The following is a 25,582-nucleotide window of genomic DNA, read 5'->3' as shown; positions in this document are numbered from 1 at the left end:
GAGTGTTCCTTTGAGATTCGCCGTGGTTCTGCTAATACATGCATTTGTATGTGTGCGTATATGAATAAAAGTGTCCTAAATGACAAAAAACAACAACAAAAAAACAAAAACAAAACAAAGACTTGTATATGTATTAGTTCAGTTTATTGAACGATGTGTGAAATAGTTCGCCTCAAAGTTTTTTTTTATTCGTGTATCTATTTAATTTTTATTATTTCTTCCCCAAGCTCATAAAATAAATTTGGGTCGCACATAATTGGACAGGGTCGGTCGGAAACCGGAACCAAACACATTATTTTTTTATGCCTCAGCCGAACAAATAAACACATAGAGGTTTGGAACAACTTGAGGGTGAGTAAATGATGAAAGAATTAAAATTTTTGGGTGAACTATCCCTTTAAGCTATTGTAACTGTGCTTATGTCCGTCATTGGTATAAGTGGCAGTGAGTGGAATAGACAAGAAATGTGCAGTTTTCTACCATCTTGCTAATAACGTTTTGTTAGTCATTCAGTCTTGCAGCCTAACCCCCAGCAGAAAATCCACCCTTACAAAACGATTTTTAGATTTAACCAGCACGATTTACTGCAATGCTTTTTTCAGTAGTTGGTCAGATGAATAAAAGTGGATGTTACTTACTTGTTCAGATGACATTTTAGGGTCAAAAATCTTATGTTGGTCATACTTCCAAAAAGTAGAATCTGTGATCTGTCACACCGGTGCTATGACTGACAGCTACACATTCTCCTCAAAACATTGGATTCATTTGCGCTGTGCCGTGCCGAGGCACAACCCACGTAAAGTTCTAATTCTGCAATTGCAAATTTCAAACAGAGATGGCGACAAAGAGGGAAAAACTGCAAACTGCAGCTTTAAGCAAATCTTAAAATGAATATCCATTTTTCCCTATTGTCCATTATAGTTACATATACAGCTTTTATATTGCACAGAATTTTTAATATTGTTGTGTGTCCCTAGTTTTGTTTCAATCACTTTGCTCTCCATGAAATACATTTCTCATAGAAAAAAACATTTTAAAGGATGTTGTGTTTCTTATAACATTCCTTTAAAATGTGTAAATAAAGGGAACACTTTAGACCCTTTTGTTGAGACAACAACAAAAAATATACTCTAAGTGGTTATTGTCAACTTTACTATACAAACTGAAATACTATAAGTTGCGTAAATTAATTCAAATCCATTTGAATTTACATGTATGGGTTTAGTAGACACATTTATCCAAAGCAACTTACAAAAGAGGAACAAAAGCAATTTGTCAGTTTGCTATCATTTCCTTCATTAGAAGCATGCAGTTGTTGTGGGCATAGACTAATTCCTAAGGGATTTGTAACTTCATTGCTACATTGTGGAATGCTCTCTGTACTCAATTCAGGCGAAGAGAAATGAGAAATCGAAGAAAAACAGCATTGTAGCGACTAGTCAGCCCTGCCTCTGTCGACTGGATATACGACAACAAAGGGCAGAGAAACAGCTGGCGCTTCTTTCTCACATGGCATCCTGTAGTTTATGTGGTGGAGGCGTCTTGATTTATTGACTGTAATGATGCATTTGGGCTGACGAGGGTGAGGGGGTGGATTAGAGAGAGGGATGCGGGTTGCCGATACCAGGCAAACGGGCTGAGTCGAAAGAGATTCAGCCTTCCTATTGTGGGAAGCACGGTGGACCGATACTCGTGGCGTCGAGCTTTTGTTTTCCTTCAGCATGCCAAAAAAACAGCTGTGCCGTCTGTGGTAAAGCAAAGTGCATCCTGCTTACGGAAATCACAGTAATCCGTTCCCCACATCCTGACAGAAGCTGACGCAACTCTAGAGGTAGAATTATCCTGTCAAGTGGCCCCTTTCGGAACCCGTATGTAAATATGGCGACAGAAAGAAAGATTCCATCGGACAGAGAGAGGAAAATAGCTCTAGAAATGGGTAAAATGGTACACTTGAGCAAAAGACAGGCTCTTTGGGTGTGCCAAGATAATGATCAATTTACTCCAAGCCCACTCCGCTGATATCATTGTGACAGAAGTGGCTTTGTTTGTGGCTGGATGGCTGTTTTTGACTGAAATTTAGATGGGGATCATTAGATCTGCAGAGATATTCGTTGGCGGTGGTGGTTGTTTGTTTACTTGTCACTCAATGACAGGAAGGAATGAGTAGCAAAGAGCTTTGTTCTTGTTGATTACACAGTGACTGAAAAGATTAATTGCATGCTTAATATAAATCACATGAGCAGCAAATATTTGAGTTTTGAAGATTTTATTTATGTGTACAAATAGTTAAATTGGGCATGATAGATATGTGATATGTTTTCCTTTTGTGAATTTTCTACAGGTTACTCACTACTCGAGATGCTAAAATGCCCCTGGGGTCTTTCAGATCTCAGGAAAAACCTGAGGGTTAAAGGTTTACAGTTTACTAGTTAACATTGAATCCTTTTCTTCAACAAGATCAAGATCTTCAGGCTGTAAAATGGCATTTGAGAAGGGAACCCAGATAGCAAACTGACATTGAATCAACGTGGAAATATGACATCGAAACAACGTTGATCTGACATAGTTTTGCTCATCGAATTAACGTTGAACCAACTTCAGACGCGTCATTCTTTCAAAACTAACGGAAAATCAACTTGAAATCAACGCGTTGTTTCAACGTTATGAAAGCAAACCAATTTTCGATTTTTATTTAGCTTTGAAGAATGCCGCGTCTGACGTTGGTTCAACGTTAATTCGATGAGCAAAATCAACGTTGTTTCAATGTCATGAGAGACGTCATTTCCACGTTGATTCAATGTCAGTTTGCTGTCTGGGAAATCAGACCATCATTAAGGTCATTTCAACACGTATATCATGGTGACGACGACAACGTGACAGCATGCATTGTTTCCCGTTTAATTATAGAGGAATTAGCTTGAGATGACTGGTTGTGAAATATGTCATGATGTTATTTTGGGGATGTTTATTTCCTCTATTTATTCTCATTTCAAAACTGTTCATGGTTAATTTAGAACAAGAGTCTCAAAATCTCCCTCCTTGCTGGCATTCATCAGTCTTTCTAAATGAGTGCTATTAAGCCGTCTGTTGTTTTTGGCGGTTTTAAAACTGCTGCAAAATAACTGATCAGCAGCAAAATAGAATATCTTGTAAATTTTGAAACATTTTTTTTTTTAGCCGGAATTCTACGCTAATCCTGCAGCCTGTGACTTGTTTATTAAAAACACCACCACCAATCATTGACATTCGCATTGTTTGTTTGTGGTTATACACAGACCTAATCTGTAACTTAGTTCTAAAGCCTCAATAAAGTAACTGTAATTTAGTTGTTAAGACTCAATAAAGGTTTATCACACCATAAACCAAATCTTAACAGATGTATCCTGTAGTTTAATCGCTTTGTATAAAAAAAGACTGTCAGCCTGTGCATTACTGAGTGGAGTTTGCAGTGTCACTGCAGTGTATGGCAACAAGAGGCTGCATTTATGAGTGAGTCATTGATTCATCTATTCAACTGATTTGTTCAAATCTTTGTTGATCTCTGTTGAGGGACAAGTTTACAGTTTATGTCAAGTTTTGGCTTAAAACCGGGTTACATCATTGTTATTTACCTATCATTTCCCAAGTTATGGGTAGGTTTAGAGGTAGGAATAGGGTTAAAACAAAATTTTCAGACCGGAATGTTGTTCCAGATCAACAAATGACTTGACTACATCTAATGTGACAAACACACAACAAACAATCTCTAATGTACAGTACACATCATGCAAGCTGTGATAGCACCGACCCCATGACCCTCTCCAGGATTACAGTGAATCCTCTGTGGAAAATTCCCATTGTGGCCAGTCTTAGAATAAGGAGGCTCGATTCATTCGTCTCTGCAGGCGCTCTAATGCTGCAATCTGGACGACTCCCTCTGTGCGGCTTTGTGTCCGACTCGTCTGTGAACACAGTGATCTAACACGGGCTGCTGGGACACAGCTGGGGGACGGAGAAGCAATAAAAGACATCAGGCTCGAAACACGGCAATCTGTTGACTTTTCATAAAATATGCATGCACTCCTTGTGAGGGGAAGTCTTTGTACAACATGTCTTTGTGCATATCCCCAGTGTATGTGTGTGAATGCTTGGTTTTAGTTATTTATCTGTATCCGTGTGTCTGTGTGTGTGTGTAATTGGTAAATGCTAATACATTTACGCGCTTTCTCTAATTATGAACAATAGTATAATAATATCAGTGATTCGTTTCCTTAAATAAGTGCGTGCAAGGAAATATGATATACAACATATACATAATATATGTTTGCTTTGGGTGATGGCTTATAAATTACATCTGTAAAAATAGATTTTTTTTTGGTTTTATGTACAAAAATAGAAGAAAACAGAAACTGGAGTAAATGAGAAAGAATGGTAATGAGTGTTGTAGAGCAGGGTCTTTGGGGACAAGAGGTCCATATTAACAGGGGATGAAAGTGCTAATAAAACGGGATAGCAGCAAAGGTCACAAGGTTGTGTGCTTGTGTAATGAATGGAGAAATTTAACTCATCCAATTATAGGAAAGTAAGACGAAAATCCATAGCGTTACTCCGGGCACTGAGCCCAAATGCAAAACTAATAATGTCAAGCAAAGCTCTGGCTTTCTCCTTTACTTTGTGTGTTTGTGTGTGTGTGTGTGTGTGTGTGTTGAGAGAGAGAGAGAGAGAGAGATAAAGAAAAGACAGAGAGAATGTATATTCATTGGCTGTGCAACCCTTCCTGGAAAAGTTTGGATGAATTTTTGATGTTCAGGGTGCTTGTTTGCCTAGTCTCTCTGCTATAGCATGTTTGTGTGTGCTCCGCCGTCTTCAGCCGCAATATAATGGGCTTCTTTAGCGGACTGCCATTCACTGGGCCATTTAGAAAGTCTGGCCTCTTTCTTTGCGGCCTGCTGCATACTAAAATAAAAAGGTCGATAACACTGAACAATAATAACATGTTATAGTCCCAGCGAAGCCAATTTTGCCCCATTTTGAAGGAGTTTGCTCATGAAATGTGGCCTTAATGGACAAGTTTATGTTAAGCGAGGCATTTGTCGACCAATATATGCAGGAGTGTGTGCTTTCAAAAAGTGATGAGGAGAAAACGAGTACTCTGGCCTTGTACCGCATGGCCTCTCCGAACATCAGAAAATATAGATTCGTTCTGATTTAAATACAGCAATTCAGCCGTCTGAACTAGAGGCGCAGCGCGGACCTGCTCGGCTATAACTCATATTTTACAAATAACCATGGCTCTCTCTCTGCGCCGTGCCAGCAGACAGTCGCAAACACACACGCATACGAAAAGACGACACTTCTATCAATCACTTCCCTCATCTCCAAAAGGAAACTCATAAAACGGACGATTATTTGCGAAAGCAAGCTGCCGAAGGAAAGCTTTAATTAAACCCCTTTATTTATATGTCAAGTGAAAATGGAGGGAAATCTAAATCAAATTCTTTTTCTTTTTTCGGTTTTTTTTCCCCGTGTGAGCTGTAACCCTTGGAGGCAAGTCATTAGGGCTTATACATAACCATCACGCCACATTAAAATCACATTACACAACAACGATAATCATCACGTTCAATTACATGTGGTAATAAATGCCCATGCAATCTTTGCTAAATCTATTAGTGTGCCATCGCAGGAGAGAGAAAAAGAGACATGCAAATAAAGAAAGAAGGGAATCTGGGTTCGATTCATAAGTCTTAGTTCGTTCATTAGTTCGGAGTGAGACCACCTGGAGTGTAAAAAAAAACATTTTTTCCCCAATTATTCACCTTTTCATCTTGGCTTAATTGAAAAAATAATTGATGTATTCAGCAGGTTATCTCAAACATTTTTGCCGAGAAGGCTGTATTAGTGTTACTCTAAAATTAAATATCAAGTGTATATACTATTTTAAATAATTTATTGGAAATGAGAATAGTCATATAAATATTTAACTGGGGTGTGTTTCCCGAAAGCATCGTTAGCCAACTATGGTCGCCAACTATACTGATAACGACAAGTTCCGTCGTTATCAGTATAGTTCAACGATTCAGTGTTTCCCCAAACCATCGTTCCAATGAACATTCGCAAACAGCATCGCAAAGTTGTGTGGTTTGAACGACAGCTCTCGACCTGTGGTTAGAGACATCGTTTCTATATTGCATGACATTTGGAGGTAATAAATCCTTATCTTGAGCAAAATGCAAGCTGACATTCAGTACAATCGGTGTCTTTTATTTAGAATACATACAAATGGAATTTACGGCTTTTAGTTTGTCAAAAGATTCAAAGTACCGTGTTTGAAGAGTGTGCATGTGCGAACGTGCTCTACTATGTAAGAACGAGCCAAATATTGAGTCTGGTAATAAAGCAGAACAACTCAACAATTAGAAATAGTCCTCAGATGACATGTCTGTAATTTATATAAAACAAATCTAGCATTAATTGGATCTCAAACTGTTTCATTAAGAGTAGTTATTACTCCACCACGTCCGAAACCAACGTGGTTGAACGACTTTGCGACAGTGGGTTTCGGGAAACAGTCGTGACTAGCTAGTTGATTTTTCCAACGATGCATCGTACAATGGTAGTGAATCAGCGAACTACGTCGTTGTACGGGAAACGCACCCCTGGCTAGTAGTATTGTTCGATTTTTGAACGAATCGTTCTTTTAAGCTGGTAGGGGTGGTTCGCAGAATTGAACTTTAGCACCAGGCCAAACACCAAATGAGCATGTCCAGACAAGTTATTGAACCAAAGAACCACTTCTACATGAACAAATCAAATCTACAGAAAGAGGTTAAGTCAGCTTTTCTGTCAAATCTGAATCTAAAAGAACCAAGTGTGATAGAGTAGCCCTGCTGTTTTTTTTTTTTGAGTCGTGTCATTTCAAACCAGTTATCAATCAGTTACCTTGAATTAATTCAAGAATTAAACATAACTACTGCACTGTAAAAAAATATTAATGGTTTAACTTAAAAAAAGTAAGTAACCTGGTTGCCATAAAATTTTAAGTTGATTGAACTGGAAAAAGTGAGTTAATACAATGAAGTAGAATAATTTAACCATCAGAAACTCAAAATAATAAGTTATCTCAACTAAATAAATTATTATAAAGTTGATTTGTCAAAAGAAAATATGTTGTGATAACAAATCTTGAAAATATTTTTTTACAGTGTGGCAAGCCTGCACTACACATTTGAGACTACACATCTCAACACACAAACACAACAAAATAGATCACAGTGAAATGTAAACCTACAAACATATGAAAAAAAAAAAAATCTAAACCCATGCCCATTCATATCAAAGACTATAACAACAAGATATGGTTCTAAAAATGATTTTTGAAATCATAGCAGTGTTCACAACACAACTATAATGATAAAGACACAGAGAAACAATAATGTGGAATACATTTCAGAATTATTTTTTGTCCAGCTGATTAACGATAAAAACATCTTGGACATTTAACGAGGCAGTCAACAAAACGGCTGCCCACGCTTATAATAAACAGAACAATATGGTCTGCTGGTATGGATGTACTTGGTGTGCACTCTAATCTCAGCCACAAAGCATGCTGGGTCAGTCCAACAGTGATAATGCCACTTACATTGCAAAATCACAGACATTAATTCACAGGTGAACTAAGTTACAGTTCATGCTAGTCAGAAGAATATGTAGCATTGTGAATGTGAATATTTTTAAACATTTTTTTCTAGATGAATTACTAAAATGGATTAAAATAAGTGAATGTGACATAATCAATTACATTGATTAATCATAGAAGACATTTTCAAAATCAAACAAAAACAACTGTAAAAATGACCATATCTCAGTCCTGCGTGTCTGACAGGTTCGACTGTTGTGCGTGTGGGGGGTCAGTGTGGAGCTATTTGAGAGCACTTCAGGTCACATTCACACTCACTCAACATCCACACAGTGGGATATGGCTGAACCTTAAGTGGGGCACTTACCCCTACTTGCCTCAGTAAATATGCAGCTGTATAAACTCTTTAAATTAATGATATGTAACCAGAAAAAGAAGAGCTTTGCACTTTCTGGAAACATAAACGCTATTAGGCTGCCATCAGCGGAGGAGTCTGAAATGCTTGTGCTATGAAACGGACAGTTTGCTCTGCGCCCTCGAGCCGAAAGTGTATATATCATGGGCAGATGATAACATTCAAACATCTGACACGCTATTAAGTTGATGCTAAGCCATTTCTGAGTAATACCTCTTTTGTTACCTAAAGACTTCACGAATATTTTATCATGGTACATTTCCTTGAGTCTAGTTGGCAGTTTCTAAAGTGTCCCAGAGTTTGGATGTCTTTTTTTCCCCCGTTCAGTATAGTTGCTAGCAATATACTGTATGGTCCCACTGTAAGTATTTTACATGCTTAAATATATCAATTCCAGGCCATTAATTTGATGAGACATTTTGGTTTTGATTTTAAATGTTTCGCATATTTTTTTTTCCATATTATATTACAAATTGCTAATGAAGCATACAGTTTAGAATAATACATTTTTGTATTAATTTATTGAACATTTAATGATTTATGTAAGCAACATGACATCATGACTTTTGCGTAAACATACACGGCACTTTCGAGTCAGATGGCGTGTTTTCTCTACGCATTTTGAGCTATCCGCGTGTATGTGTGTATCCGCAGTCAAATCTCCAGTCATAAATGCCCTTAACCCCAGTGACAGTTAAGTTTAGGGATGGGGTTGAGGTAAGTCATATCTTTTTTTACCTAGGATGGTAAGGGAACAGTCATAAATGCCATTAACCCCAGTGACGGTTAGGTTTAGGGACGGGGTTGAGGTAAGTCATATATTCATATAACGCTAAGTCAACGGCGTTCATAAACGCGCTGAAAGGCGATTATGCGTCTTGATAGCACGCCAAAAATGGAAATACGAATTGGCGTGGCATTCACACGCTACTTCATGAGATCAGTCTGATGTAAGTATAGTTCTATGAATGTTTGTATACCTTGTTATATATAATAGTTTCGATTACTTGTTTTATATACTGTACAGTATGGTGATATATTAAATGGCATATGTATATGGTAAAATGTTTATTTTATACAGCTAATTTTAAATGGCCGTCAAAGGAAAAACATGGTACACCCACAGAATGGTATAGCATCAGGGTCTAATGGCGCTTTTCCACTGCATGGTATGGTACGGTTCGGTTTGGTATGGCGTGCTTTGGCCACTTTTAAATGGGACCACCTCTGTTGGGTTCCAAGCGTACCGTACCGATGCTAAATGTGACATGAATACACTGCAGATCACTGATTGGTCAGACAGAATCATCACTACCAGTCATTGTATTTGCGAGACATCCGTCCAACCTGCTTGAATAGCCAGTAACAGCCACCGCTGTAGCACCTGATTTAAAACTACTTGCTTGAAGAAAAACTTCCAAAAAGAAATGGCTGAATCGTGGTCAGTGGACGAAGTGCAGAGTAGGAGGAGCGAATGAACTACAACGATCAGAATATAATCCCACCCACTTTGAAGCGATACTAACTGTAGTGGAAAAGCAAACCGAGCTAAAGTGAACTGAACTGTGCCGAGCCGAGCCGAGCTGTACCAGCAGTGGAAAAGTGCCATAACTGCTAAAGCTAACTAACTAAACTCCGAGGCCTTGGTTGCTTGATAGATGTGCCTTTGTTTTTAAAGCGTTCAGATGTTTAGTACTCCGGGGTTAATGGAGGGATAGCCTTGTAATGCATTTTTCATCAACTTTTCAAACTGTTTTTCTTCATTTTCCCTGTTCAGCACCTTTTTCAGCTTTATATTTGCCTTGAGTCTTTTGTTCTCTTATTTCCACCAGTCTTTTCTCAAAATGGACGTGAGCTGTAATTAACTGTTATTTGGGATTGATTGCAGACAGCTTACCATTGACTAGCTGCATTATGGAGTCCCTTCAAAGAAGCATTCCAGCCCTGCCAATACACTGAGTTTATTTCAGCACAGGATCAATAGTGAACGTATTAAAAGCTTTATTTGGACTTTGTTGGCAGTAGACTGCCGTTGTTCCTCAGAGCCAGTCTCTGTCTATGTGCCTTGACTTCACCTCTATGACTCGATGAAGAGGTGATTATTTATATGGCCTGAATTTCATTTGCATTTCAGTTCATTCAGATATAATGTACTGTTGAATGTATCATTAAACCAAATTCAAATCAGAAATTAGTTGCAACGTTTGTGCCTATGATTGAAAATGAAATCTGGCAGCGTTTTCACACTAGTTTTGATAGAAGTGGTTTTTGATGTCAGAGTTTGGCTCATTGGTTTCTGAGCTGGAAACTGTACTTTAAAATGGCTCAGGGAAAAAAAAAATAGTGAACCCGTACAGAATTATGGATTTGATGTAAATCTGCGATCTTGTGGCCTTTGTCTATGACCAAGATGGCAAGACCACAATGGGTGTCTCATTTGATTCAGAGATGGTTGCACATGATAATGGCGCAAATGTACAGTACTGTTGTTCGGAGTGAATATGTGATTTGGACTAAGAAGAAAGAAAATGTGTACATTATTTGTTAACAATTAACACCCATAATACTTATAATTTCGTTAACATTTTTTTAAATGTGACCCCAAGTTTGAGCTGTTTTTCTGCTCAACATTTGGAATCAGCCATCCTCTTGGTGGGTACGAAAAAAAACAAGCATTTAGTCCTTCGACCTGCAAACCTCTCCAAACAGAATCAAGGCTTTTGTATGAGCTACTTCTATCAGGTATACACAGCTGAAGTAGGTTCTTGTCTGCCAAGCCAAGTAGTTGGAAAATTACATTCACTTCTCAAGCCTCTTCACACTTTTCATATCAGTGTTCTCTAAAGTTTCTTGCTGCCCTTAAGTGTTTGGTTGATGGCCATCATAATCTCATGCTGTCAAAAACCAGAATGTCATTCTTTCAAGCTGAGATCTGTGCTGTCCCTGTGAGCCTACTACAGTATGTATGAGCTCTTAGACCTTTAAAGTCAACATGAAATGTTTTTTTTAACTCCTTTTAAATTTGATTTTTATTTTAGTAGCTACTATGTTGTGAATTCTTAAATTTATGTGATGTATTTAAAGGGGTGATGAACTGAGAAATCAAATTTTCCTTGAGCTTTTGACATCTAAGTGGTCATCATATTATAAGAATATCCTGTAAGTTTCAGAACTGAAAACGTCCTTGTTAGTCCAATAAAAGCTTTTATTGACACCAGCCTCAGCAAACGACTCGTTTTTTAAAGTGGGGAACTATGACGTCAAAGAGGATAAAACACCACCCTGCTGAAGACGATCAACGCCTACATCAACACGCCCACCGATTTACGCATTACACGCATAGCTAAATAACATAGATGCCTACCTCGTGATGACAAACCGGATCGAGCTACCGAGCAATACAGAATATTGTGCAGTGCCTGGTTGTGGAAGAAGACAGTGGCTGCATAAGCTTCCTCTGGTTTCCAATAAGACTGTAAACTGTACAATAAACTGCATTTTTAATGACGTTCCAGCTGATGAGGTAAAATACTGTCCGTCTGTTCGCTTCATTTCACTGAGGATTGTTTTGTAAACAAGACTGGATTTGCAGACCGATTAAGAGTTAAGAACGGTGCTGTGCCATCTATATTGGATCTGACAGGAATTGTGCAACACATGGACTCTGGGTCGAACATGTATGGGCGAATCATTCCGGTTGCTATTTTACAACATTGGACATTTTCAAAACAATTTCCCCCAAGTGCATCGACGGGTGAGTTGAAACTCATTATAATATGCAAAACTGTTATTCACTCACAGCAGTGGGTTTAGTGTTTACTTTCAAGTCTTCAGTGCGAGACACCCATAAAAACTTTTCTGGGCTGGGCTCAAAACTAGGGTAGAAAATAGCCGATTACTTATTCATTTTGATGTTTTTGAATGCAAAAACCAAGCGAACATCATAAATTGACCTTAGACAACAATATAATAAAATTCAATAAGCCAGTTCATGACCCCTTTAAGATTAAAGCAGCATTTCAAGCAATTAACAATGTAGGGTGGCACTTTATCCATCGGGAATAGACTCGATTGGGCAAAGCTAGTTGTTACATTTTGATGGAATTTACGAAGATTTTGTGTGTTTGTGTGTGTGAATTTTTATGGTGACTCAAAATTTTTATGTTGACTCTAAAATTGGTACAATTCTGCTATTTTAAAAGGTCCTAATTTTGTTTTGGGGGGTCTCCAACAGCAGGTTTATATGCATCCAATGTCAAAAACACGAATTGCTCATCACCTCATTTCTCAAAGTGTCTGTAAATAGTTTGCTTGAAGATTCAAGCTCTCGAAGCCCATTCAATTCCACAAGCCTATTCTGCTCTGATTGGTCTGATGGCCCAGTCTGTTGTGATTGTTCTAAAGCTTACAGCATGTATCTAAATGCCTATTGCCATATCTGAATTTCAGCTCCAGGGGCTTCCTCAGCACTTGATACACAGTGATATCTACAGCACATATCAATTCCAGCACAAGTCCTCCTCATCCTTTACACTTCAGTAGTGAAATCATGAGCCAAAATATTATTTACACAATTTAGGAATAAAACAGCCTACTTTAATTTATAATAGAAATACAAGTGAATATTAGATCAAAATGTGAGACCCATAGCGGTTTGAGAAATTTAGATAACTTTTGTACAGACTTTGAAACACTCCCATGTCTTTTCTATCTCCCTTGTCTTTTCTATCATACTTTTGATAAATCAATCTTTTGGCTATGACCAAAACATATAGAAAAAAAAATTAGCCATATCTTTCAGCCTGACAAAAACATCCAGCTGTGATTCTGTGAAACATGACGAAAGTATAATGAGACTGGCTTCTCATCAACAAACTGACTTTCTGTTCTTTTTTCCCTCTTTCTCGCTCACACACACACACACACACAGTCACACACGGGTTGTCTCTCTGATGAGATATCATTTTGTCATTTACCATGCTGCGCAACAAGATGTATCTCCTCCACTAATGCATCAGCGACAGCAGCAGTTCTGTCCTTGTCTGTGCTTTCCCTCAAGGCTAGCAGGCTCAGTGCTGTTTGGCTCTGCTCGGCAGTGGAGGAGGAGGCCAACATGGCCGTTACGGTAAATGACTAGACTCTTCCACACTGTCAGACCCCCATACTCACACGTTTGAAGTGCTCATAAATGCACTCTCTCTATGGCATCTCACCACTGCCCTTAGTTCTCACCCGTCTGGTCTCAAGCACGAGTGAGCGTTATACTGAAACGGACAGAAATGCTGTAAGTGTATGCGTCACATTTAATAATGCGTAATCACTCAAACTAAGCAGTGATTAAAGAACGATTTAGATGTTTCTGCAGTTGCCTGTCACTGAACAACGCATGACTTCAAGGCTTCTTTTTATCTTCAATTTTAAGAGTGCTAATTTATTTGGATAGCCTTCTTGTTACAAACTTTTTTTTTTCTTTTGACAGAATAAATTTTGTTGCATCAGACAACAAAATATTAAACCATGGTATCTAAAAAGTAATGCTTCACAAGCTGTCCCCATACTAACTTTTAAGTTTCAGTTTATCTAGTATTTTAAGGTAACTATTTTGGTTACCATTAGTAACCATGGTTAATATTTTGGACATTTTTATCCGAATGTATAAGATGACAATAAGTATGATTCAAAATATTTGAATAGGCTTATTTATAATTTATGTTTTATAGTTTGTAGTTTTATAGTTTTATTTAACTGTGCAAATGTGCTTGTGCTGTAAAAAATAATCTGACATTTTGTTATATGCTATGACATTCATTCATTTTTAAGTGTGGCTGAAGCATCCACATACTTTTCTAGCCTGAAGGACTTTATATCTGCAAACTCAGCTGGAAAAACTACCTGCAACACACACACACACACACAAATGATTTTCCTAATACCAGCAATCTTGATATTTAATGATTTGGCGGGTTTTTTTTCCACCCCCCTGACTTCGGAGGGTCAGGTCAGCTCGTTAATGAGCGTGGAAGGAAGGGTCCCATTCAAACGCTTAATTTCTACAGACCTGCGCTCCAAAGCAACCCAATTATTTCGCTTAGAACATTGCTATATTTGTGAAAAATACCACAAACTATTTTAAAAGTATTCAAAAGATCCCATTAGTTCTCAGAGCTTCTCCTACTTTTCACAAAAAGGTGCAGATTTGTTTTACTTGTCCTCACTGTCAGAGGAAAATAAATGTTTTTGGCAGCCGTTACTGAACATGGAGCAAGGGTCAAACTAAGAAATATGAACACCTCTGGTGTACATCTTGAATGCTAAACTTTTTGAGCAAGAGCCATATTTCCTCAAAAAGACAGAGAGCATACATTATCCAGCATACATGATCTCCATCTTGCAACAGAATGACAATCCAAATGTCCCAAGATGCAGATCCCGTATGACAGTATGAGCTATCTCAGTGTCCATACATCACAAAAATCATGAAGATAAATGCCTTATTAGGCGTGGCTCACATCTGCAGTCATTTTTAAGGATGCCTTAGCCACTGCACGGTACAGGAATGCAATAGAAGAGAAAGAAAAGACAGAAATGTGTCAGAGCACCGAGACAGTGGGGTGTAGAAGATTCTTTGAAAATCATGTTAATTACATTTTTTTAATGTTAGTCAGACATCATCTCTCGTACTGTCTGAATTTTCAAAGAGTAGCTGTCAAAATGTTCTGACATTTCATTAATGAATCATTATCAATTAATGCATAAATATTAACAGATTAGTTAAATCATTGGCGTGGATCGGAATCAACTGGGAGGTTACATCATTTCGAACAGCACAAGCTTGCACGAGAGCTACTGGCTCTCAGTGTATCTATTTTGTTTCATTTCAAGCTGTGGAAAATGTTATTGCTTTTTCAAGCTCAGTAGTTCTCAGTGCCGACGATGTTTATGCACAGAGCAGTTTTGCAACTTTGCTTAATTTGTCTTTGGAAGAATTGCATGAGAAAGGTTTGACTTCATATTGAACTGTGTGATGTCTAAATAGTTATAGTTAGTGGAATGTCTAAAGTGGACCATAGAAATAAGATGTAACTCCGAAATATTCTAATAAATACGTGCAAATTATGTTCTCAAAAGTTGAACAGTTTTCGGTAACACTTTAGAATACGGTTCCTTCGTTAATGAATAACTACATAAGAACTAATGAGTTACACAATATTAATAATCTAGTAACTATTATTAACTAACAAGAAACTCCGATTAACGAACTAGTAAGTAATAGCACACAGACGAAAGTGGTAGTTCACTATTAAGTAATCAATAACTACTATTTTTTTAATACTTCCCAGAGAACTACTGAAAAAGTTTATTAATAATCTAGTAACTACTAGTAACTACTATTCACTAAAAGAAAATCTTATTAACGAATTAGTAAGTAATAGCTCACAGATGAAAGTGTTACTAGATACTTCTGTGGGAATTACTAATTATTTGGATTCGTATTATAAAGTGAAGATCATTGGAACTAACTAGTAATTACTCAAGTGTTACTAAAGACATTTTCTAAAAGTATACTAAAGTTCACCAAAAATCTCAAACATTTGCACAAATCATGACAATCATATAGTAACACTTGAGTAATTACTAGTTAGTTCCAATGATCTTCACTTTATAATACGGATCCACATAATTAGTAAGTAATAGCTCACAGATGAAAGTGTTACTAGATATTTCTGTGGGAATTACTAATTATTTGGATCCGTATAATAAAGTGAAGATCATTGGAACTAACTAGTAATTACTCAAGTGTTACTACATGATCTAGTCATGATTTGTGCAAACCTTTGAGATTTTTGGTGGACTTTAGTATACTTTTAGAAAATGTCTTTAGTAACACTTGAGTAATTACTAGTTAGTTCCAATGATCTTCACTTTATAATACGAATCCAAATAATTAGTAATTCCCAAAGAAGTATCTAGTAACACTTTCATCAGTGAGCTATTACTTACCAATTCGTTAATGAGAATTTCTTTTAGTTAATAGTAGTTACTAGATTGTTAATAAACTTTTTCAGTAGTTTTCTGGGAAGTATTAAAAAATAGTAGTTATTGATTACTTAATAGTGAACTACCACTTTCGTCTGTGCGCTATTACTTACTAGTTCGTTAATCAGAGTTTCTTGTTAGTTAATAATAGTTACTAGATTGTTAATATTGTGTTACTCATTAGTTCTTGTGTAGTTATTCATTAACGAAGGAACCGTATTCTAAAGTGTTACCCAGTTTTCAGCACTTGGGCATATATAGAGCAGCTAGCGTATCGAATCCTTATGCTTGACATTGGCTGTCCGAGTCATACGTTATATTGTACGTAACATAGCCAGCATGCCAAATGAGAAGCCCACAAAAATAACACTAATAAGGAAATCATTAAATACTACTCCATTGACCTTTTAAAATGCTGCCGTCTCAACTTCTTTTCCTAAATCCCCAGGTTATTGACTCGGCAGCTTCTTAAACGTTACTTGTAAAAGTGCGGCGGGATAGGTTTTATAGCACCCGCCTTCCCCTAACCTTGCCAGAAGGGCCTGACAGGCGCTTAGCATTATAATGATCCCGAGAAAAGGATCCAGAGACGTTGTGCTTCTTGTCATCCCAGTTTGTGGGGCAGTCGCATGTCCCTGCTCGTCTTGCCCATATACTGCTGTCTTCCTCTTTCGCTTTGCCTCCTTTTTCCTGCTGGGACCTCAACCGTAACAGTCCATAGCATCAATATGCATAGACTATGACAGCATATGACCCACATGTCATAGTCAATCAGTAACTGACCACTCTAAGATGATGAAGGATAGAAAAGAGCACAGTGCAGTTTGAGTCATCGCGTGTAACTGTCGCAGCTGATAGACGCTGTTATTTAAGGGGTTAAACGGGTTTGATTTTGAAAGAGGAAGCTGGCGGTTGACCCTAATTGCAGGCATCGGCTTGATGCTGCCTTCCTACGTTCTCAGCACCGGAGTCTCATATATCAGACAGATCTCAGCGTATGCTCCTCTGAGAAGGAGGTTATTAGCCCTGTATAAATCACTACAGCTATCATCACTGTATTATGCTGCAGATGAGAACATCAGCTGTTTCCCTAGATCATCCAACTCTGTGGGTAACTGCTATGACAGTGATGTTGGTAAATGTCTGCTGGTTTTTTGCTGTGACCTAATTTTGCAGTTATTTTGATGTCACTGATAAGAACAATATTTGTTTATCTATTTGAAAAATGTGAGTATAGTGCTTGGTATTATGATGAAGTTGGCCTGATAATAGTTTGTTCTAGGTGATTACTAAGGTATTTCTATGCAGTTGTTTAGGTGTTCTGAGGGGTTGCAAGGGTGTTGCAAGGCCCCCTAGACAGAAAATCCCAACCTCTAGTGTCTATGATGATCCCTATGTGTGATGACACCTTTCTCTGGATTCCCCCCCCCCACCCACCCATTTTAGCATCTGCTGATTTAAAACCTAATAATCTGCTTTAATCTGCACTATTTGAGACATCATTCACATGCAAAATCATTTTGAGTAATCAGGCTTTTTTTCTTGTTTTCCCGTAAAAATATTTAACAATCTTTAACACAAAATCGTTTTACCCGAAAAGCAAAAAAGCAGTGTGCATAAAGTACACTGTAAAAAAAAATATTTATGGTTTAACTTAAAAAAGTAAGTAACCTGGTTGCCTTAAAATTTTAAGTTCATTGAACTGGAAAAAGTGAGTTAATACAATGAAGGAGATTAATTTTACCATCAGAAACTCAAAATTATATGTTATCTGAACTAAATCAATTATTTAAGTTGATTTGAAAAAAAGAAAAAATGTTGTGATTACTACACTGTAAAAAAATATTGTTGGTTAACTTAAAAAAGTAAGTAACCTGGGTTGCCTTAAAATTTTACATTGATTGAACTGGAAAAAGTGAGTTAATACAATGAAGTAGATTAATTTAACCATCAGAAACTCAAAATAATAAATTATCTCAACTAAATAAATTATTATAAAGTTGATTTGACAAAAGAAAATATGTTGTGATAACAAATCTTGAAAATATTTTTTACAGTGTATTAACATGTTTTGTTATTATTTTGTGCTTTAAAAAAATGCCACATAGTGTATATTCAGAAACATAAAAGTATTTTATCTAACTACATTTAATTAAATTTTCTCAATATATATACGTATATAGTGTTAATAAAATGTTCTCAATATATATATATATATATATATATATATATATATATATATATATATGGCCACTTGCAAAAAAATATGTTATGGTGTAGGCTATTATGTTATATTATATTATATTATATTATATTATATTATATTATATTATATTATATTATATTATATTATATTATGAAACTAACAGTGTGAAATTTGGTCCAGATCTGACTCTGATATCACCATAGCGTCCTCTAAAGGTGCAATTTTAGGTTCTTTAATTTTCAGTCCACAATGTGCTGTATTATTAAACAAAGCCATTAGACCTTTAACCAACTGATATTGTCTGTCTGCAAGTGGCCATAAGGGTTAATAATAACCGTGGTGTAATGTGAGACTGGGGATCAGAGCGGAAGCTGACCAGCTTTGATTCTCTTTCGTCTTAAATGGCTGTTTAGCTAATTAAAGGTCTGGGTGTTCTCCTTTCCCATGATTTTGGCATTACTCTTCACGATTTCCATCTGGATGTCAGGTCGACTGTTTTGCTAATGATGCCAATTAAAAGAAAATATAGAAAATCTCAAGGATTAGCATTCAACAGCAAGAGAAGGTGTGTGTGTGTGTGTGTCTTGACTTTGGTGTCATCCCGTCTGTCGCATCAAAGCACAAACAGAGGCTCGCTGTCATCAGGAATGCCACATGCTAATTAAGAGCAGATACATTCACAGGTTAAGTACTGAGGGGACTTGGAAACATAATCAACTGGAATACATTATAAACTCGCAGTGATCAAACACCTCTAATGTTGTTCCCCAAGTGAACGTGTCCAACAAAGGAGCTTTTCCAGGCTCTAGCCCGAATCCCTGGAGTTCTAACATTGCCATAGAGACCAAATGTTCAGAGATTGCCATAGCGACCTACTTCCCACTGGTTGAGGGGAGTACTCAGGCCATCATCAGCGTGGCTGCTATAATCATCTCCGCTGCAGACATATCCTTGTGATAGTCGTGTTCGCAATTACCCAGCAGAATGTCATCAGCGCAGCCCAGGGCTTGGCCCGAGGACAACCCAAGTTCAATGGCACGCATTTAACGGCCATCACCATTGCAGCACACTTTGAGCTCGTCATGCTTCGGGAAAAAAAAAACCAAAAAAAAAAAACCTGCGTACTGATGGAGCGAGGATCTTAGCGATTGCTCTGTGTGTGAGCTGTATACAGGGAAGAAGACATGGTTGCACATTGTCAGAAATGTTCCACATTGTTAGATTCACTTACAAACGGGGCAAGTGCAGTAGTCAGTTTTCTTCCACTAGGGGGCACAATCTCACTCTGGGGAAAATATCCCATGCAATCCCATTTGATTACTTTGTACACTAGTTAAAACATACTTGATGGATCTTTCATTTATATGACTTCCATCTGTCAAATCAGTTCAAAAATTGGCACTAATGGAGCAAACAATATTTTTGTTGTTTTTACCAAAGGCAAAGCGAAGAGCTTGATTTTATCATGTAATACTGCTCCAAGCAACTGATTTTATAGTTGGATTTTTGCTTGCATTCAACCAGCTTAATATGCCACATCATTGCAAGCCTGATTTCCAGAAATAAAACCCAATGCCTTTGTTAGATTTGTAAGAACATAAATCCAAAACATAAATACAATATGTCATGTCATTATTTAATCATTAGTTTTATCAGTCCTTACTTTTATTTTTGAATCACAAACGTCACTAGTTTTAGAATTAAGAGTGAATATTTTACAAGGAGACGGTACAAGGAGGAGATGAACAACTTGTAGACATTGAGAGAAACTGTAACAGCCTTTTTTTAATCTGTAGAACTGGACCAGCCTGGGAAAAAATACAAATATTAATAATAATTATATTTTATACACTATATTATTGATGCAAAATTATAATAACAATAATTATATATAACATTATTAATAAAACATCTCTCTAGCAGTAAAATATAATATTGATATTATCATTCTGCATCAATAATAGTGTATATATATATATATATATATATATATATATATATATATATTTTCCAGGCTGGTCCAGTTGTACAAAAAAAAAAAAAAAGAAAAAAAAAAAAGGCTGTTACAGTTTCTCTCATTATTGTTTCCACAAGTGGTCCCTCTCCTTCTTATACCATCCCTGCTGAAATGTGAGTCATGTCCCGACTCTAGAACTCATTTTAGCCTATGATATTTGCATACAGCTAGAGCGAGCTTTTTCTGGTTATTGGACTGACATTGTAGCTGATCAGGAGAGATCTGAGCAGTGACTAGCAGAGATGACAGGTGAGACAGCGCCTGCTGCCAAGCTCAGGGCACTGGGGACCACGACGAATGAAAGTCATCTAATCCAGGAGAAGACTATAGGAAAGCATGGAACAGCCTGAGGGCCTGACAGCCACTCTATCTGTCTGTGTCTGTCCCATTCTCTAATTTCCTTACTTTCTCAAGGTTTCTGTTTCTCAAACTCATTTTTATTCGCTCTCATATTTGCTATCTTTCTTTTTACGAGTCTAATACTGTGTCTAGCTTCTGACTACACCATGCTTCTTTGTTCCTCACGTCCTGAATGTCAATGTAGTTTCAGCTCTCAGCCTGATGGCACCCATCTCTATTGGCCCCCTGACCCAGTGAAATTAGGGGCACTGAGGGAGATGAGTTTGGTTTGAGCAGAAGAGAAGGGTTAGGGGACACCAAAGCTACCTGACAGGTTACTGCCTCATGGAGGCAAATCCTCTGCCTTGATATTTACCTTGACTTTAAAAGGCAGATTAAAATTGCGGATACTGCCTTCTGATGGCTGAGCTGAATTGTGTTGTGCCAAGCAAGCAGACAGCAGTGTCAAAGGGGCAAAAACAAGAAAAAAAGTTGCCTTAGTATATTAAAAACAAGTTTTAAAGAATAGTTTAAAAAAATAGTTTTTAATATTTCAACGCATTCTCACCCCAAGGCGTCACCTTTGACCATGCTTCAATATTTGACGTTTTAGGCGCCCTTTAGCGTCACTTGCATGACGCGATCCTACGGCGTCATCTAACTGACGCTAAAGGAAAGCGTCTGTTAGAGGACGCGGTTAGGTTTAGGTGTGGGGTGGGGGTAGGTTACACGCGATCCTATGGCGTCATCTTACTGATGCTAAAGGGTGCCTAAAGCGTCAGATATTGAAGCATGTCCAAATGCTTCCCAAGGCGTCAGTTAAGTGACGCCTTGGGGGTGAGAATGGGCTGAATATTTATATTCCAACACAGCCTTATTGAAAATCTGTTCTGTAAAAAAAACAAAATGCATGCTTTAAGCACCCCTCACAAGAGATTTCACTTTGAAACATACAGGTTACTGTCAGTTTGTCTTGGGTGTGTGGTCAATAAATAAGGAATTCAAAAGATGGGCACAAAACCTGTTTTGTCGCGCACCTGTCATGTCTCTATTCCCCACCAGAGGGCCACGCTCGCGCCCACGCACCACACTTTAAGAAATGCTGAGCTAAGTTAACTACCTCCGTTCGGTCAGGATTTTTCCTCTTTTTGGCTGGTGTCGACCAACAATGAAAAATCGTTCTCTAGCTGCCTTTCAATGTCCTTTTCATCTTTCCATCTGTTAGCATGCACTGTCAGTTCTCTCCAACCATTCACCCCAGCCCAGCGACTGTGCAAAATACTGAACAAACTTGGTAGAGAAAGCGGGTTATACCAAGTAGTCAGTGCGGTGGGTGGGGGGTACATTACAGATTATTTAAAATATGATAATATCTTTCTTGCTGGCAAATTAATTTACTGATATTGGGGGGTTAGTGATATTGGGGGGGTTATATTAGCTGGATCTGATTTTTGACGGGGTCATAACCCCCGTAAACCCCCCCCCCCCTCTCTTAAATTACCCGCATGTTTGTATGCACTGGCAGGGTAGAGTAATGAGATACGAATGCTATGTGTTTACTGTATGACAGATTGACGTTACAACTAATGGTCATGAAAATACTTTTTTTCTGGATTTGCAAAGATTAATATAAAGGTTAATAGAATTTTACACTCACTTCTTCTGGAGGTGCAGAGGGTACATAAAGAGTTGGTACCGATTCTTTTTTTCAGGAGCAGCTTCTTAGCAAAACCAGCTTATACTGACCCTCGTTTATAAAGCAGTCTGCTGAGAAATGATTTGCTTAAAAAAAGCACGTTGCTCGTGGGGAATATTCTCTCCGAAAACAAAACTCAGCCACTGCGTCTTCAGCAGTTCAGATTTAGGAACATCAAAATGACTGTCTTCGTTATTATTAAACCCAAGAACAGAACACCACAATCGATTAGACACCATTCTGCTCCAGTGTATCCACAATGGCAGACTATGATGACAGCTCGCTCAGGGCGGGTCTGTTGAAACACTGCTGTCAATCAACAATAGTGGGAGGGGCGTCTAACAGTGTGACATCACATGGTCGAACGGCTCGATTTGAGACAGGGGAAACATATAGGGAAATTAAAACAAAAACACTGGATGGATTTTTTTTTATCATTATATTATTGTTGTGTACAGGCACTGCCAACACATTTCAGTACAATCAACTTGAAAAAGTGCATATACCATTATATGACCCCTTTAGTATTTATTTAAAGAAACATTTTTTATTTTAAATAATATTTTAAGAAATTAATGGACTTTTATGTGGGAACAAAAGTGTCCAAGAGAGTGAAGACTCACTGAATCAGATGTTGAGAGTGATATAAGGATAGGAATAGAGAGGGCCCACAGCCAATCTGTGTGACAGGATCACGGAGACTGCCGGGTCAGTGATCCAAAACATTTTGAGTGTGTAAAGTAGTCCAGGAAATAATCCAAGAATGTTGATTCCCAGAAAAAACATCCAAAAACAAATGTGACAAACAGGTACCAGTGTGAAGCAGCAGCACAAACATGCCTATAGTGTTCTCGTTCTCACAACGGAAGACACAAACACAACCTTTCAAGAAAGATATAGGCATACATCTTGATATTTACTTTGTTATATTGATATATAATGTGAGAACAAAAGAGGTGAATCTCTCAGTGGGAGTGAGAGTGAAAATCTGAGCCTGTGTAAAGCCTTTACAGGCTTTCAGTGCAGCAGGAAAGCGACTGACCAGATGATGTTATGGCAGATTGAAGTGGCAGCAGCAGCCTTCACCCAGGGCTTTTTATCACGCCATCAAATCTCAGATCCGACACCCTGTGGCCACCCCAGTCCACACACAGACACAGATAGGCCTCCACTCGGCACTTTTGCCCGCAGCAAGTCTCATAATGTCACCCTGCCATTGTCAGAGTATGCCGCTTGTTTCATTGTGGTAAGACATAGAGAAATATTTACTCCTTTTTTTTCCAGATCACATTTCCTGGATACACAGTTACAATGATATTTTTAGCTCTAGGTGTTAGGGCAGATAGTGGAGACTAAACCATATTGTGCTTATGATGTACAATGTTAAAAATATGAACTACAATGCCTCATCTTATGCATTTCACATTTGCAATCTTCTTGTGTTTTAACCTAAAACGACATACACAACCCGTTGTACTTTCATAATGTGACATTTCAGAGTGAAACAGGGTAAAGAACAACAACAACAAGCCTTAGATTAGATTTTATGTATTGGAAATTGAGTACACAAATCTATATTATGGCTTTAGAAGATGACTTGGAGGAGAACTGATGTGTTGATTCCTTGCCAATGTTGCCTTTGGCTTGCTTATTTGGGTTTAAGAGACACTTCATTTACATTATTATTGATTTGACTACTCTGACACTACACTAAAACTGCAGAATGGAGAACAAAACTTGAACTGAGCTGGATTTCAGCAGAGCTGCTTTATATTGAATCAAATTAGTTAATTAATTGACAAACATTTGCAACATCGGCACTGTCTTCCGTAGAGCTGCTTGTGCTGAGCTAAACTTGTTTCATAACTGATGGACTTTACACAGTTATTGAACTCATATGAACCAACATTGAAGTGATTCAAAGAGCTGAATAAAAACACTATTGACTTTGAGAGCTGCTTTACCTCACAATTTGAATTTTTCTCATATATGATATTGATTTCCTGTCTATCTTGTATAAATCAATATAGTGACTTGACTACATGCGTACATACTTTTATGGCACATTTGTGTCCTTCTTGGTGTGTGTTTGGTACTTTTGTGTCCTTCTTGAAAGCCTTAGCCCCATGATTGTGAATAAATGATGAATATTTTAACAAAATTACAATTTTGGGATGTACTACCCATTTAAATATCCATGTGTATCAATGATGTAGGATGTGGGTGGGTGGTGCTCGACTCAGCTGTGGGGCAATAGTGTGCATACTGAGGTGTTTGTGTGTGTGTGTGTGTGTGTAGTGAAAATGGAAGTGTGTGTGAAAGTGTGTGGAGGTCTCCACCTTCCTCTGATGGGGGATGTGACAGAGTGGGGCAAAGAGGCTACTGACAGGGACACCCTCAGGGCATTTCATTACGGAAAGTGTCTGTCCAGATGATGGGAAAAGGATTATCCTCTAAACAGGATTTACTTGAGAGGATAATTCATTGGCTGAACTCACAGAGGGGAAGTGCTGTATAGGTTAAGGTTACAATATCGCTTCATTCACAGCTCTGCCGTCTCAAGAGTGTGTTTGTGTGTGAGTGAGTGTGTGAGACTGAGAATCCGTGCATGGGTGCTGGCTGGGTGCACAACTTGGAGACAGTGTGTACTTGTGCACCATTTTAAGAAAGCTTTCTTAGTATCTCTGGAAAACAGTGCCACTAGTAGCATTCTCTTAAGTGAAACCTCAAAAGAAAATCATTTGAGAAACATCCTGTTAGACTTGAAAAAGGCAGAGAGAGAGAGAGAAAGAGGGAGTGTGAAAAGACAATGTTTAGAACATGCATAAAAGGAGAAACATCTGTGGTATGAAAGGAAAAAAAAAATCAAAATGTGAGCTCATTTGCTTTGTTAAGGCCTACGGGCGCTTGATAAAACAGTGATGGATATACAAGCAGTGTCAGGGCGATTTGCATTTAACAAACTGATGCTTCTCAGCCTGTCATGTAATATTTATGACCTAGTAGATTGTGGTGTTCTCCTGGTTTTAACGCTTTAATATGACATCAGGTTGCTGTTGGAAGAGAGACAGGGATGGATCAAGGAGGTCTGTAATATCTGAGAAAGCTATCCAATAGTGTTCCCTTTCATCTGGATAAGGACGCCCTGGCAGTATGTGATTTGAAGCATGCCATCTTTGCTAATGCAAATGGGAGTAATCACTCTAACCGCAGGAAAATAATGCTTTGCCAATGCTGTTTGGATGATGGCACCA

At 37.9% G+C, this 25,582-nt stretch overlaps 1 protein-coding gene across 16 annotated transcripts in view; it reads left to right on the top strand.

The window, feature by feature from the left end:
- The window catches only part of LOC148970791 (uncharacterized), a 264,684-nt gene that overhangs the window by 29,203 nt on the left and 209,899 nt on the right, over positions 1-25,582 (top strand). The window lies entirely within an intron of this gene.

Source organism: Pimephales promelas, chromosome 19 (assembly GCF_988280905.1).
Source record: "Pimephales promelas chromosome 19, fPimPro1.hap1.1, whole genome shotgun sequence".
Classification (NCBI taxonomy): domain Eukaryota; kingdom Metazoa; phylum Chordata; class Actinopteri; order Cypriniformes; family Leuciscidae; genus Pimephales; species Pimephales promelas.
The sequence above is the reverse complement of the archived record's forward strand: the minus strand, read 5'-3'. Positions and strand labels throughout refer to the sequence as shown.